Here is a 17,500-nt window from a genome sequence, read left to right on the forward strand (position 1 = left end):
AGAGTTCACTCTCATAACTGCCACGTTGCGTTCCTTCTCTCCCTTTGCTTGTGGACTTCAGTGTACAACACATCAGCTGTATGTGACCAGGCAACAAAAACATTTCCAAGCCAAACCTCTACAAACAACCTACATCTTTGTTACCATATTAGCTAAAGTAACGGCATACATCGTCAGCATAGTTAATAGAACTAACGCGTTAGTAAACCCGCTACAATCATGCAGTAACGTCAGTGTAACAGTTAACAGTTACACAAGTGGGCCCCAGTGGCAATAAATTAGTAATACCAAAATCTTACCTTGACTTAGAAGAGTTCTAGTGTTGTGTTGGAAAGTATGTTTGAGCAGGGCGTTTCTGTTGGCTGAACTAGCCAGCTGAATTTGCCAGATAAACGAAAATGAAACTGAAAAAAAAATAATAATAATAATCTCTCTCTCTTGCTCTATTTCTCTCTTGCTTCTACTTCATTTTGGAAGAAATTCATTTGTTCAAAACTGTTCAACTATTGTCTTTCTCTGAGTCAACTGCCCATATCATGGATTACTCACCTTTCCTGTCGGGTCGTGATTGGTCTCTTTTCTGCCATCTACTGGACATTTTGTACTATAGCCCTCAGCTATGTTTGGACTGTTATTGTCCACGTTTGCAGTGTTCTAGTGTACTATGGAATAGATGGCTCTCCTATTCTTGGCACTTTGCCCAGTCATATTTAAGGTTAGAACTACCTTTCTATACATTCTGATGCTTCTAGCTTTGAGTTACATTTTTGATAACATATCTACAGTATTTCACTTTTTAATGTATCTCGTATTACTTACTAGGTGTTGTCCAATGAATTATGTAACCACTCCCTCTTCAAATCAGGGCTGATTGGAAAAATCTGTCCAAAAGAGGACATTGTATTGTCATTTCTTTGTACTCCCTGAGGAAGGCCATGCAGCCGAAATGCGTCTGAGATTTGAAACTTTATTTTCATTGAACATGCTATACAAATAAAGGCATTTTAATTAATTGTGTGAAGAGTGCCTTGGTCCTCCTTTCTTTTTGATGACCAATTTACCCCTTTTACCAAAAAGCACCTTCTGTCTACCAAAATCTACTATTGTGTACCTCAGCAGCGCTTCCTTCCTCCTCTTCTTTTCTACATGTGTCTATTAAGGTTTTCAAAACTTCAGAGTTTCCTACCTGTACCGGAACGCTGCTCCTGAACACTGTCATGTCTTCCAACCTTGAGGACCCACGGGTCAAATACCCCTCTCTGTCTGTCTGTATGGATGGACTAGTGACCAATGGGTGTGAGTGGTGGAGCAGGTCAGTTAGTCAATAACTACTACAGTAGTGACAACCCACCACGAGTCAGAAAGGGAAACAGTCATGTTGACCTAAATAAATCTGACCCTACCACATCCCCTCATCCCCTTACCCTCACCCTTCTTCTCACCCTCACCCCTCCCCTTACCCTCACCCCCTCCCCTTACCCTCACCCCTCACCCTCACCCCTCCCCTTACCCTACCCTCACCCCTCCCCTTACCCTCACCCTTCTTCTTACCCTCACCCCTCCCCTTACACTCACCCCCTCCCATTACCCTCACCTCCTCCTTACCCTCACCCCCTCCCCTTACCCTCACCTCCCTCCCCTTACCCTCCCTTACTCCATCCCTCACCCTCCCCCTTACCCTCACCCCCCCCACCTCACCTGTCCTCCTCTACCTGTACCCTCCCTGATCCTTACATCTGACCCTGGTCTATACCTGTCTTCCTCTACCTGAACCCTCCCTGATCCTTACATCTGTCCCTGTTCTATACCTGTCCTCCTCTACCTGTACCCTCCCTGATCCTTACATCTGACCCTGGTCTATACCTGTCTTCCTCTACCTGTACCCTCCCTGATCCTTACATCTGACCCTGGTCTATACCTGTCTTCCTCTACCTGAACCCTCCCTTATCCTTACATCTGACCCTGTTCTATACCTGTCCTCCTCTACCCTTACCCTCCCTGATCCTTACATCTGACCCTGGTCTATACCTGTCTTCCTCTACCTGAACCCTCCCTGATCCTTACATCTGACCCTGGTCTATACCTGTTTTCCTGTATCCTCCCTGATCCTTACATCTGACCCTGTTCTATACCTGTCTTCCTCTACCTGTACCCTCCCTGATCCTTACATCTGACCCTGTTCTATACCTGTCCTCCTCTACCTGTATCCTCCCTGATCCTTACATCTGACCCTGTTCTATACCTGTCCTCCTCTACCTGAACCCTCCCTGATCCTTACATCTGATCCTGGTCTATACCTGTCTTCCTCTACCTGTACCCTCCCTGATCCTTACATCTGACCCTGGTCTATACCTGTCTTCCTCTACCTGAACCCTCCCTGATCCTTACATCTGTCTCTGTTCTATACCTGTCCTCCTCTACCTGTACCCTCCCTGATCCTTACATCTGACCCTGGTCTATACCTGTTTTCCTGTATCCTCCCTGATCCTTACATCTGACCCTGTTCTATACCTGTCTTCCTCTACCTGTACCCTCCCTGATCCTTACATCTGACCCTGGTCTATACCTGTCCTCCTCTACCTGAACCCTCCCTGATCCTTACATCTGACCCTGTTCTATACCTGTCTTCCTCTACCTGTACCCTCCCTGATCCTTACATCTGACCCTGTTCTATACCTGTCTTCCTCTACCGGTACCCTCCCTGATCCTTACATCTGACCCTGTTCTATACCTGTCCTCCTCTTCCTGAACCCTCCCTGATCCTTACATCTGACCCTGGTCTATACCTGTTTTCCTGTATCCTCCCTGATCCTTACATCTGACCCTGTTCTATACCTGTCTTCCTCTACCTGAACCCTCCCTGATCCTTACATCTGACCCTGGTCTATACCTGTTTTCCTGTATCCTCCCTGATCCTTACATCTGACCCTGTTCTATACCTGTCTTCCTCTACCTGTACCCTCCCTGATCCTTACATCTGACCCTGGTCTATACCTGTCCTCCTCTACCTGAACCCTCCCTGATCCTTACATCTGACCCTGTTCTATACCTGTCCTCCTCTACCTGTATCCTCCCTGATCCTTACATCTGACCCTGTTCTATACCTGTCCTCCTCTACCTGAACCCTCCCTGATCCTTACATCTGACCCTGTTCTATACCTGTCTTCCTCTACCTGTACCCTCCCTGATCCTTACATCTGACCCTGTTCTATACCTGTCTTCCTCTACCTGTACCCTCCCTGATCCTTACATCTGACCCTGTTCTATACCTGTCTTCCTCTTCCTGTATCCTCCCTGATCCTTATATCTGACCCTGTTCTATACCTGTCTTACTCTACCTGTACCCTCCCTGATCCTTACATCTGACCCTGGTCTATACCTGACCTCCTCTACCTGTACCCTCCCCTGATCCTTACATCTGACACTGGTCTATACCTGTCCTCCTCTACCTGAACCCTCCCTGATCCTTACATCTGACCCTGTTCTATACCTGTCCTCCTCTACCTGAACCCTCCCTGATCCTTACATTTGACCCTGGTCTATACCTGTCTTCCTCTTCCTGTATCCTCCCTGATCCTTACATCTGACCCTGGTCTATACCTGTCTTCCTCTTCCTGTACCCTCCCTGATCCTTACATCTGACCCTGGTCTATACCTGTCTTCCTCTTCCTGTACCCTCCCTGATCCTTACATCTGACCCTGGTCTATACCTGTCTTCCTCTACCTGTACCCTCCCTGATCCTTACATCTGACACTGGTCTATACCTGTCCTCCTCTACCTGAACCCTCCCTGATCCTTACATCTGACCCTGTTCTATACCTGTCTTCCTCTACCTGAACCCTCCCTGATCCTTACATTTCACCCTGGTCTATACCTGTCTTCCTCTTCCTGTACCCTCCCTGATCTTTACATCTGACCCTGGTCTATACCTGTCCACCTCTACCTGAACCCTCCCTGATCCTTACATCTGACCCTGTTCTATACCTGTCCTCCTCTACCTGAACCCTCCCTGATCCTTACATCTGACCCTGTTCTATACCTGTCCTCCTCTACCTATATCCTCCCTGATCCTTACATCTGACCCTGTTCTATACCTGTCCTCCTCTACCTGAACCCTCCCTGATCCTTAGATCTGACCCTGGTCTATACCTGTCTTCCTCTACCTGTACCCTCCCTGATCCTTACATCTGACCCTGTTCTATACCTGTCCTCCTCTACCTGTACCCTCCCTGATCCTTACATCTGACCCTGTTCTATACCTGTCTTCCTCTACCTGTACCCTCCCTGATCCTTACATCTGACCCTGTTCTATACCTGTCTTCCTCTTCCTGTATCCTCCCTGATCCTTATATCTGACCCTGTTCTATACCTGTCTTACTCTACCTGTACCCTCCCTGATCCTTACATCTGACCCTGGTCTATACCTGACCTCCTCTACCTGTACCCTCCCTGATCCTTACATCTGACACTGGTCTATACCTGTCCTCCTCTACCTGAACCCTCCCTGATCCTTACATCTGACCCTGTTCTATACCTGTCCTCCTCTACCTGAACCCTCCCTGATCCTTACATTTGACCCTGGTCTATACCTGTCTTCCTCTTCCTGTATCCTCCCTGATCCTTACATCTGACCCTGGTCTATACCTGTCTTCCTCTTCCTGTACCCTCCCTGATCCTTACATCTGACCCTGGTCTATACCTGTCTTCCTCTACCTGTTCCCTCCCTGATCCTTACATCTGACCCTGTTCTATACCTGTCTTCCTCTACCTGAACCCTCCCTGATCCTTACATCTGACCCTGGTCTATACCTGTCTTCCTCTTCCTGTACCCTCCCTGATCCTTACATCTGACCCTGGTCTATACATGTCTTCCTCTACCTGTACCCTCCCTGATCCTTACATCTGACACTGGTCTATACCTGTCCTCCTCTACCTGAACCCTCCCTGATCCTTACATCTGACCCTGTTCTATACCTGTCTTCCTCTACCTGAACCCTCCCTGATCCTTACATTTCACCCTGGTCTATACCTGTCTTCCTCTTCCTGTACCCTCCCTGATCTTTACATCTGACCCTGGTCTATACCTGTCTTCCTCTACCTGTACCCTCCCTGATCCTTACATCTGACACTGGTCTATACCTGTCTTCCCCTACCTGAACCCTCCCTGATCCTTACATCTGACCCTGGTCTATACCTGTCTTCCTCTTCTGGTATCCTCTGTTGTGTCTATGGCATCATAGAATTGAAGACTGTTATTTTATCAAATCAATTCTTTGTAATTATTATTACCTGATTAAACTAATCATTTAAATGTAATTAACTAGGAAGTCGGGGCACCAAGGAAAAACTTCAGATTACAAAGTTATAATTTTCCTATTATAACTCTTCAGATATTTTAATATCTGATTAATTAGTCTTCAAATTAATGAATTATTCTTTACCTTTACGGTAGTCTCATTCCGAACGTCGTAAATCGTTGGTTATCTGCACAAACCCAGCCTTTACTATGAATCATCCATACATCAATTGTCTTAATCATTTATTTACTAAGTAACTAAATAATCACAGAAATTCATGAACAAACAAACAGTAGATATGGTTACAAGGAAATGATAGGGGAGGTTCCCTAGTGGGCTAAGCCGATATGACGGCTTGGTGGACAAAGGGAAGTGGGTGTGGACTGAGGAGGGCGGGAAAGACAAGTCACTACACAGTTGATAATTATACTGATATAAATGCTAAGCCTTTGCACATGAATGCTCACTCATTCGGGAATAATTGCAATCAATATATACTGCTCAAAAAATAAAGGGAACACTAAAATAACACATCCTAGATCTGAATGAATGAAATAATCTTATTAAATACTTTTTTCTTTACATAGTTGAATGTGCTGACAACAAAATCACACAAAAATAATCTATGGAAATCCAATTTATCAACCCATGGAGGTCTGGATTTGGAGTCACACTCAAAATTAAAGTGGAAAACCACACTACAGTCTGATCCAACTTTGATGTAATGTCCTTAAAACAAGTCAAAATGAGGCTCAGTAGTGTGTGTGGCCTCCACGTGCCTGTATGACCTCCCTACAATGCCTGGGCATGCTCCTGATGAGGTGGCGGATGGTCTCCTGAGGGATCTCCTCCCAGACCTGGACTAAAGCATCCGTCAACTCCTGGACAGTCTGTGGTGCAACGTGGCGTTGGTGGATGGAGCGAGACATGATGTCCCAGATGTGCTCAATTGGATTCAGGTCTGGGGAACGGGCGGGCCAGTCCATAGCATCAATGCCTTCCTCTTGCAGGAACTGCTGACACACTCCAGCCACATGAGGTCTAGCATTGTCTTGCATTAGGAGGAACCCAGGGCCAACCGCACCAGCATATGGTATCACAAGGGGTCTGAGGATCTCATCTCGGAACCTAATGGCAGTCAGGCTACCTCTGGCGAGCACATGGAGGGCTGTGCGGCCCCCAAAGAAATGCCACCCCACACCATGACTGACCCACCACCAAAACGGTCATGCTGGAGGATGTTGCAGGCAGCAGAACGTTCTCCACGGCGTCTCCAGACTCTGTCACATCTGTCACGTGCTCAGTGTGAACCTGCTTTCATCTGTGAAGAGCACAGGGCGCCAGTGGCGAATTTGACAATCTTGGATTTCTCTGGCAAATGCCAAACGTCCTTCACGGTGTAGGGCTGTAAGCACAACCCCCACCTGGGGACATCGGGCCCTCATACCACCCTCATGGAGTCTGTTTCTGACTGTTTGAGCAGACACATGCACATTTGTGGCCTGCTGGAGGTCATTTTGCAGGGCTCTGGCAGTGCTCCTCCTGCTCCTCCTTGCACAAAGGCGGAGGTAGCGGTCCTGCTGCTGGGTTGTTGCCCTCCTACGGCCTCCTCCACGTCTCCTGATGTACTGACCTGTCTCCTGGTAGCGCCTCCATGCTCTGGACACTACGCCGGCAGACACAGCAAACCTTCTTGCCACAGCTCGCATTGATGTGCCATCCTGGATGAGCTGCACTACCTGAGCCACTTGTGTGGGTTGTAGACTCCGTCTCATGCTACCACTAGAGTGAAAGCACCGCCAGCATTCAAAAGTGACCAAAACATCAGCCAGGAACCATAGGAACTGAGAAGTGGTCTGTGGTCACCACTGCAGAACCACTCCTTTATTGGGGTGTCTTGCTAATTGCCTATAATTTCCACCTGTTGTCTATTCCATTTGCACAACAGCATGTGAAATTTATTGTTAATCAGTGTTGCTTCCTAAGTGGACAGTTTGATTTCACAGAAGTGTGATTGACTTGGAGTTATATTGTGTTGTTTAAGTGTTCCCTTTATTTTTTTTGAGCAGTGTATATTTACGCTCAGTGTGTCATCGTGATCTCTGTTGGAATCGTCCGTCTTTCTGTTGGAAAGTTCATCTGATCGTCTCTCTGCTTCCATGAAGTCTCTCTGGATACTTGAGAGTACCCTTCAAAAATGTTCTTATAGAATAGATGTTTCGGCGGTTGTTGGTCTTCACATTCCAGGTCGACATAATTTCTAGCTGTCACGGCCGTCGTAGTGATTGGACCAAAATGCAGCGGGTACGTGAATGCTCATTATCTTCTTTATTTAAAATAAATGAACACTGAACAAAAAGAACGACGAAAACAGTCTTGTCAGGCACACAGCTAAACAAGAAACAACTACCCACAAAACCCATAGAAAAAACACCCCAACTAAATAGGACCTTCAATTAGAGGCAACGAGGAACAGCTGCCTCCAATTGAAGGTCAAAACAATAAACTAGACATAGAAATAGAAAAACTAGAAAATAGAACATAGAAATACAAAACATAGAACACTACCCAAAAACCCAGACAACACAAAACAAACACACCCCTGACACGTCCTGACCAAACTACAATAACAAATAACCCCTTATACTAGTCAGGACGTGACAGTACCCCCCCAAGGTGCAGTCCCGGATGCACCTTAAACAAAAACACAAAAATAAACCCAAAACAAAAATAATCCCGGAGGGTGGCCACCATCACCGACGGTTCTTGTGCTACACCCCTCCCCAACCTCCTACTATGGAGGTGGCTCAGGCTCTGGCCTTACTCCCCAACCTAACCTGTCCACCCCCGCTAACTATTTATTATATTTTACCCCTCCCGAAGTCTCTGGACTAAGGCGCATCGTTGAAGACCTCGGGCTGATGCGCGTCGCTGGAGACTTCGGACTGGAGGGCGACTCTGGGAGCTCCGGACTGGAGGGCGACTCTGGGAGCTCCGGACTGGAGGGCGACTCTGGGAGCTCCGGACTGGAGGGCGACTCTGGCTGCGCCGGTTCCGGACTGTAGGGTGACTCTGTAGGTTCTGGACTGTAGGCCGTCTCTGTCGGTTCCGGACTGTGGGCCGTCTCTGTCGGTTCCGGACTGTGGGCCGTCTCTGTCGGTTCCGGACTGTGGGCCGTCTCTGTCGGCTCCGGACTGTGGGCCATCTCTGCTGGCTCCGGACTGTGGGCCGTCTCTGCTGGCTCCGGACTGTGGGCCGTCTCTGCTGGCTCCGGACTGTGGGCCGTCTCTGCTGGCTCTGGACTGTGGGCCGTCTCTGCAGGCTCGAACTGTGGGCCATCGCTAGACGGGGCACTGTTGCCGGAAGCTCTGGACGGGGCACTGTCGCCGGAAGCTCTGGACGGGGAACTGTCGCCGGAAGCTCTGGACGGGGAACTGTCGCCGGAAGCTCTGGACGGGGAACTGTCGCCGGAAGCTCTGGACGGGGAACTGTCGCCGGAAGCTCTGGACGGGGAACTGTCGCCGGAAGCTCTGGACGGGGAACTGTCGCCGGAAGCTCTGGACGGGGTACTGTCGCCGGAAGCTCTGGACGGGGTACTGTCGTTGGAAGCTCTGGACGGGGTACTGTCGTCGGAAGCTCTGGACGGGGACTGCGCACTGAAAGCCTGATACATGGGGCTGGCTTTGGAGACGCCAGACTATTTACACGCACCACAGGGCTAGTGCGAGGAGCAGGAACAGGACGTACTGGACTGGGCTGACACACTGGAGGCCTGGTGCGTGGGGCTGGTACTGGAGGTACCAGGCTGGGGACACGCACCCCAAGGCTAGTGCAAAGAGCGGGAACAGGACGTACTGGACTGGGCTGACGCACTGGAGGCCTGGTGCGTGGTGCTGGCTTTGGAGATGCCAGACTAGAGACACGCACCTTGAGGCCAGTACGAGGAGCAGGAACTGGATACACCGGGCCATGAACCAGCACTGGAGGTCTGGAGCGCACAGCCTGCACCACCCGTCCTGGCTGGGTAGTCACAGTAGCCCTGCACGGGTGGAGTGCTGGCACAGGGCGAACTGGACTGTGCAGAGGCCTGATGGCTGCCGTGCGTAGAGCAGGCGCAGGGTAGACTGGGCCCAGGAGACGCGCTGGTGGCCAGATGTATTGTGCCGGCGCACTTCTCCCAGGCTGGATGCCCACTCTAGCACGGCACTTACGGGAGGCTGGGATCGCACACACCGGACTGTGCGTGCGCATGGGCAAGATTTTGCGCACTTCCGCATAGACCGGCGCTCTCACTGCCAAACACTCCCCATAATAAGCACGGGAGTTGGCTTAGGGCTCTTGCCTGATCTAGCCACACTCCCCGTGTGCCCCCCCCAAAAAATGTTTTGGGGCTGCCTCTCATACTGTCCAATCGGGCGCGTATAAGGCCTCATAACGGCGCCGCTCCACCTTGGCTGCCTCCAGCTCCTCCTTAGGGCGAGCGTATTCCCCAACCTGGTTCCATGGTCCAGCCCCGTCCAGAATTTGCTCCCATGTCCACGATTCCAGATAGCTGCTCTCCAGGTGCTGCTCCTTCCTTCGCTGCTTGGTCCGTTTGTGGTGGGCAGTTCTGTCACGGCCGTCGTAGTGATTGGACCAAAATGCAGCGGGTACGTGAATGCTCATTATCTTCTTTTTTTAAATAAATGAACACTGAACAAAAAGAACAAAAAGAACGACGAAAACAGTCTTGTCAGGTACACAGCTAAACAAGAAACAACTACCCACAAAACCCATAGAAAAAACACCCCTACTAAATAGGACCTTCAATTAGAGTCAACGAGGAACAGCTGCCTCCAATTGAAGGTCAAAACAATAAACTAGACATAGAAATACCCAACAACACAAAACAAACACACCCCTGCCACGTCCTGACCAAACTACAATAACAAATAACCCCTTTTACTGGTCAGGACGTGACACTAGCTGCAGACTAGTAATTAGTATCGAAGATTTGCTCTTATTCTGTCGGGATCAATAGTCTCAGAGTTTCAACAACCATTACAACCTTAGCTTATACTGAGGTTTCTGTGGTCTCTGCTCAACCTTCGCTCCCTCAGCTGACCGAGGTATGCATGGTCTGAACTGTGATTCTTCAGGTGGGGGTTTTATTCGTAACAGTAGAAAGGGCTGTCCCATGAGCCAGATCATGTCTGTGCTCACGGGGGCGGGCCAATGACTTTGAAGGATATACAATTCTCTCACATTAATGGTTCAACATCACCTTATATAATTTCACAAATAGTTTCATCTTTACTCATTCGTTTTATACAATAATTAGACGTAAACCTCATAACGGAGGCTCCTGTAAAACAAACTTATGGTAATGTGGCTGTATTGTCTTTCATAAGGTCACAAACATGAAACAAAACGGACCGGGTCGTAACTGGCTACTCCACCGACCGTTTACACATTCTCCAAAACATGGATATTGTTCAGTTCTCAAGTTCTGTGATGTAGAAGAAGTTCCTTTGTTCTCTGTAAATGTGTCTCTTTCTGCATGTCCAGGAGGAGAGTCTCCTCCAGGAATTTACGACCTGAGATAACAGAACCTGGGTGTAGGAGGGAGAGAGAGGGAGAGAGAGGGAGAAAGAGGGGGATGGTACTAACTATACCCAAAGTGGGCCATATCATGACACCTCCCTGATCCTTACATCTGACCCTGGTCTATACCTGTCTTCCTCTGAAAGCACTGAACTGAGCATTTAGAGTTAGAGCAATTCCAGTGGCGGCTGGTGGGAGGAGCTACAGGAGGACGGGCTCATTGTAATGGCTGGAATGGAATTCATGGAATGGTATCAAACATATGGAAACCACGTTTGACTCCGTTCCAAATATTCCATTCCAGCCATAACAATGAGCCCATCCTCCTATTGCTCCTCCCACCAAACTCCACTGAGCAATTCAATGTTAGCGCCCAAAGTGTCTTCAGTCATACAGCAACACTCTGGTCCTGGTTAGTGGTGGTAGGAATGGTTTGGTCCGAAGTTAGCCTGGTGTTGGTCATCAGAGTAGGCAAGGATTTCTTCAGGGTAGGCAAGGTTTGTATGTGCATAGGCCTGGTTTGGTTCAGGATAAGCATGGTTTTGGTCAGGGTAGTCAGGGTCATCAAGGAAGTCAGGGTTTGGTTCACAATGGTCCTCAGAGCGAATCAGTTGACTACCATTTCTCAGCTTGGCTTTCTGACCAACAGTCTGGTACAGATACTCAGCCAATATAAAGTGGAGGACAAGTTTAACATCAACAACAACAACAAACTGGAAAACCTGTCGATCAAGACAAATGTGAACAACTGAATAATATGTGTGTGTCTGTGTTCATGTGGCAGTGTGTGTGTGTCTGTGTGTTACCTGAATGTTTAGCAGGACATTCTAACCAAGTGAGAGAGACTTTGTCATTTCTTCAAACGATCATCTTTATTTAATAAGAATTGCAATAATGAAGCTGGTCGACCCCACACTCTTGAGTGTAAGGCCGAGAGCTCAACGATACAGAAAAAACAGAGGTCCTATATAGCAGACCTAAAAATGCTTAGTCATGGCTGGTTCCACCCCTCCCATGCAGATCGGGCCATCATAAGCTACCTTGGGTTCATCTTGTGGTTATGTTCACCGGTGTTGTTTCCCCGTACCTTGGGTTAGTTTCTCAGAAGCAAAGATCATTAGAAACAAATAGGGGTTTGTTCTATTTCTCAGGCTCTCTCTATCTCGGCTCACACCATGTCCTTGACTATATCCACAGACCAGCTGCAGGGAGCTAGAGGGGAACCATCCCTTTACAGAAGCACAGCATTTGTAGTTATGAAAATCTCTTACTATTGTTAACCTGTTGGGTCTAGGGGGCAGCATTTGCACGTCTGGATAAAAAAAATGTACCCGATTTAATCTGGTTACTAATCCTACCCAGTAACTAGAATATGCATATACTTATTATATATGGATAGAAAACACTCTAAAGTTTCCAAAACTGTTTGAATGGTGTCTGTGAGTATAACAGAACTCATTTGGCAGGCAAAACCCTGAGACATTTTCTGACAGGAAGTGGATACCTGATGTGTTGTATTGATTTTAAACCTATCCCATTGAAAAACACAGGGGTTTAGGAATATTTTGGCACTTCCTATTGCTTCCACTAGATGTCACCAGCCTTTACAAAGTGTTTTGAGTCTTCTGGAGGGAGATCTGACCGAACAAGAGCCATGGAACGGTGATGTCCCATTAGACACCTGGCGCGCTACTTCATGTTGGGTACCCTCGTTCCAATACGTTATAAAAGGCTATGCATTCGTCCACCTTGAATATTATTCATGTTCTGGTTAAAAAGGCCCTAATGATTTATGCTATACAACGTTTGACATGTTTGAACGAACGGAAATATATTTTTTCCCCTCGTTCATGACGAGAAGTCCGGCTGGCTTACATCATGTGCTAACGAGACGGAGATTTTTGGACATAAATGATGAGCTTTTTTGAACAAAACTACATTCGTTATGGACCTGTGATACCTGGAAGTGACATCTGATGAAGAGAATCAAAGGTAATGGATTATTTACATAGTATTTTCGATTTTAGATCTCCCCAACATGACGTCTAGTCTGTATCGCAACGCGTATTTTTCTGGGCACAGTGCTCAGATTATTGCAAAGTGTGATTTCCCAGTAAGGTTATTTTTAAATCTGGCAAGTTGATTGCGTTCAAAAGATGTAAATCTATAATTCTTTAAATGACAATATAATATTTTACCAATGTTTTCTAATTTTAATTATTTAATTTGTGACGCTGACTTGACTGCCGGTTATTGGAGGGAAACGATTTCCTCAACATCAATGCCATAGTAAAACGCTGTTTTTGTATATAAATATGAACTTGATAGAACTAAAAATGCATGCATTGTCTAACATAATGTCCTAGGAGTGTCATCTGATGGAGATTGTAAAAGGTTAGTGTATCATTTTAGCTGGTTTTATGGTTTTGGTGACCCTGTCTTTGACTTGACAAAAGCATTACACACAACTCTTGTAAATGTACTGTCCTAACATACTCTAAATTTATGCTTTCGCCGTAAAACCTTTTTGAAATCGTAAAACGTGGTTAGATTAAGGAGATGTTTATCTTTAAAATGGTGTAACATAGTTGTATTTTTGAAAAATTTGAATTTTGACATTGTATTTGGATTCAAATTTGCCGCTCTCGGAAATGCACCTGCTGTTGATGGAGTGCACCACAGGTGGCACGCTAGCGTCCCACCTAGCCCCAAGAGGTTAAGCATATAATTCAACGATCAATATTCAACAAAGCAGGTAAATACATAATATTTCCCTTACAGTTTCCACACATCTAAGTTCCTGTAGATTGTTAAAACAGGATGTCACATACTACAGTCGAAACCAAAAGGCTCTTATCTGTATGCCCAGACCCATGACTAAGTCACACAAGACAAGCCTATACTAAAATATAACAATGGATAATTCTCCAAGTAAAAACAGCATAGTATGTTCAATTAAACAACATAGTAGGTAATTCAATAATTTCCTCCATAATGGTTACATAAAACAGGTTACTTAAGGCAAAAACAAAAGTAGGGTGGTTGGTCGGGGTGGATGAGTGGACGTATAACACAAATGTCTAGCAACCCCAAGGTTGTGTGTTTGAATCTCATCACGGAACACTTTAGCAACTTTTAGCTAATTAGCAACATTGTAACTACTTTTTAGTTACGTTGCAACTACTTATCAAGTTAGCTAACCCTTCCCCTAATCCTTTTAGCTAACCCTTCCACTAACCTTAACCCCTAGAGCTAGTTAGCATTAGCCACCTAGCTGTTAGCAACAACAAATTGTAATTTGTGACATATGATACGCTTAACAAATTCGCAACATATCGTGTGAATTGTTATTCATAACATATCATTAAAAATGGATAATGGACATCCACAAATTAAGATACCATACAAAATGTTACATATCATAGTAAATGGAGTGTTTTGGTTTTATATACACAAAAAATAATACGAAATGCTCTGAGACCAAGTTGAGAAAACCAGGCACAGCTCATCACCCGTCAAACACCATCCCTACAATGAAGCCTGGTGGCAGCATCATGCTATGGGGATGCTATTCAGCTGTATGGACTGGGAGACTGGCAAGGATAGAGGGAACAATGAATGGATCCAAATACAGGCAAATCCTTGATGATGACCTGCTTTAGAGTGCAAACAACTTTAGACTGAGGCAAAGATTTACGTTCCAACAGGACAATGACCCTAAGCTTACAGCCAAAACAATGCTGGAATGACTTCAGAACAAGAATGTGAAAGTCCTTGAGTGGCCCACCTAAAGCCCAGACTTGAAAGCATTGAAAATCTGTGGCTTGAAGGACATAAAGACTGCTGTTTTTCACTGCTCCCCATCTAATTTAACAGAGCTTGAGAACAGAACAGAGCTTGAGAAAAGGAAGAATGGGAGAAAACCCCCAAATCCAGATGTGTAAAGCTGATACAGACAAACCCAAGATGACGCAAATCTGTAATCGCTGCCAAAGGTGCTTCTACAAAGTATAGACTCAGGGGTGTGAATACTTATGTAAATTTGATTTCTGTATTTAACTTTCAATACATTTGCAAAATATTTTTATATTGATTTAGATGCAGCCTACACTGGGCCTTTATGATATCCTTTACAAATCAAATCAAACTAAATTGTATTTGTCACATACACATATTTAGCAGATATGTGAGTGAGTAGTGAAATGCTTGTGTTCCTAGCTCCAACAGTGCAGTAATATCTCCTTTCTTTCTGTACCGACGTGAGTAAGACCTTTAAACAGGTCAACATTCACAAGCCTGTGGGGCCAGATGGATTACTAGGATGTGTGCTCCGGGCATGTGCTGACCAACTGGTAGGTGTCTTCACTGACATTTTCAACATGTCCCTGATTAAGACTGTAATACCAACATGTTTCAAGCAGACCACCATAGTCCCTGTGCCCAAGAACACGAAGGCAACCTGCCTAAATGACTACAGACCCGTAGAACTCACGTTCGTGGCCATGAAATGCTTTGAAAGGCTGGTAATGGCTCACATCAACACCATTATCCCAGGAACCCTAGACCCACTCCAATTTGCATACCTCCCAAACAGACCCACAGATGATGCAATCTCTATTGCACTCCACACAGCCCTTTCCCACCTGGATAAAAGGAACACCTATGTGAGAATGCTATTCATTGCTATTCATACAGCTCAGCGTTCAACACCATAGTACCCTCAAAGCTCATCACTAAGCTAAGGATCCTGGGACTAAACACCTCCCTCTGCAACTGGATCCTGGACTTCCTGATGGGCCGTCCCCAGGTGGTGAGGGTAGGTAGCAACACATCTGCCACGCTGATCCTCAACACTGGAGCCCCCCAGGGGTGCATGCTCAGTCCCCTCCTGTACTCCCTGTTCACCCACGACTGCATGGCCAGGCACGACTCCAACACCATCATTAAGTTTGCAGACGACGCAACAGTGGTAGGCCTGACCACCGACAACGACGAGACAGCTTATAGGGAGGAGGTCAGAGACCTGACCGGGTGGTGCCAGAATAACAACCTATCCCTCAACGTAACCAAGACTAAGGAGATGATTGTGCACTACAGGAAAAGGAGGGCCGAGCACGCTCCCATTCTCATCGACAGGGCTGTAGTGGAGCAGGTTGAGAGCTTCAAGTTCCTTGGTGTCCACATCACCAACAAACTAGAATGGTCCAAACATACCAAAACAGTCGTGAAGGGCACGACAAAGCCTATTCTCCCGCAGGAAACTAAAAAGATTTGGCATAGGTCCTGAAATCCTCAAAAGGTTCTACAGCTGCACCATCCTGACTGGTTGCATCACTGCCTGGTATGGCAACTGCTCGGCCTCCGACTGCAAGTCACTACAGAGAGTAGTGCGTACGGCCCAGTACATTACTGGGGCTAAGCTGCCTGCCATCCAGGACCTCTACACTAGGCGGTGTCAGAGGACGACCCTAAAAATTGTCAAAGACCCCAGCCACCCCAGTAATAGACTGTTCTCTCTACTATCGCATGGCAAGCGGTAGCGGAGTGCCAAGTCTAGGACAAAAAGGTTTCTCAACAGTGTTTACCCCCAAGCCATAAGACTCCTGAACAGGTAGTCAAATGGCTACCCGGACTATTTGCACTGTGTGCCCACTCCCCCAACCCCTCATTTACGCTGCTGCTACTCTCTGTTTATCATATATGCATAGTCACTTTAACTATACATTCATGTACATACTACCTCAAATGGCCCGACCAACCAGTGCTCCCGCACATTGGCTAACCGGGCTATCTGAATTGTGTCCCGCCACCCACCAACCACTCTTTTACGCTACTGCTACTCTCTGTTCATCATATATGCATAGTCACTTTAACCATATCTACATGTACATACTACCTCAATCAGCCTGACTAACCGGTGTCTGTATGTAGCCTCGCTACTCTATATAGCCTCGCTACTGTTATATTTCACTGTCTTTTTACTGTTGTTTTAATTTCTATACTTACCTATTGTTCACCTAATACCTTTTTTGCACTATTGGTTAGAGCCTGTAATTAAGCATTTCACGTGACAAATAAACTTTGATTTGATTTGAGTTGCTCAACGGTTCCCCCAAGTTGGGCAAGCAAGCGCCTTTGACTGTCGGCCCAGATGATGTATGGTCGTACTGGTCACACACACACAGACAAAACATGAATCTTTTGCCCAGAAACAGGCTCCAGACAGAACAATAGCTCAATCATTGGTGGGCAGGAATAACCTTTACTCTGTCTCCCGTTAACTTAAGAGGAACCAGTCAGTTTCTGTCAAGTATTGGCTGAGCTCCCAGACATCCTGGGGTCATGCTACACACCCAGAACAGTTACAACAGGCCTCTATTAATGTGCACACACACACTTTTATATGAGTTAGTTTCTTTAACCATCTCAAACTCAATGCCTAGGCTTCAAGAAGGATATTTTAGTACACAAGCATTAGTAAGGTTTAACAGAAATTGCCCTCACACAGTTCCTGGAAACAGTTAACATCTATTCAGTCTCCACAGAATCTTGTGACTTTATATGGGTGGTTCAGAGAGGACTTTGAGAGTAAAGAGCAGGAGACACAGGCCTTTAGTTC

General features: G+C 46.5%; 1 protein-coding gene, 1 long non-coding RNA gene and 1 pseudogene across 3 annotated transcripts in view; 1 reads left to right on the top strand and 2 right to left on the bottom strand.

Moving 5' to 3' along the window:
• The window catches only part of LOC123728294 (thymidine phosphorylase-like), a 4,774-nt pseudogene extending 4,014 nt beyond the window's left edge, over nucleotides 1-760 (bottom strand). The window contains exons 1-2 of the transcript XR_006760208.1: nucleotides 550-760; nucleotides 300-404 (exon numbers count right to left, since the gene is read on the bottom strand). The product of XR_006760208.1 is annotated as a thymidine phosphorylase-like (transcript). The remainder of the gene's footprint in view (nucleotides 1-299; nucleotides 405-549) is intronic.
• A 10,978-nt stretch (nucleotides 761-11,738) lies between these two features.
• Nucleotides 11,739-14,277, top strand: LOC106594606 (uncharacterized). Its single transcript, XR_006760209.1, has 2 exons — nucleotides 11,739-12,156; nucleotides 13,597-14,277. It is a non-coding gene; the product is annotated as an uncharacterized lncRNA (long non-coding RNA).
• Nucleotides 14,278-17,123: 2,846 nt separating this feature from the next.
• The window catches only part of typh (Thymidine phosphorylase), a 4,930-nt gene continuing 4,553 nt past the window's right edge, over nucleotides 17,124-17,500 (bottom strand). Inside the window, 1 exon segment of the mRNA NM_001140279.1 lies at nucleotides 17,124-17,500. This exon segment is cut by the window's right edge and continues 231 nt beyond it. The gene's annotated coding sequence lies outside the window, so the exon portion shown is untranslated.

This window comes from Salmo salar, chromosome ssa17, assembly GCF_905237065.1.
Source record: "Salmo salar chromosome ssa17, Ssal_v3.1, whole genome shotgun sequence".
NCBI classification, from domain to species: Eukaryota; Metazoa; Chordata; class Actinopteri; order Salmoniformes; family Salmonidae; genus Salmo; species Salmo salar.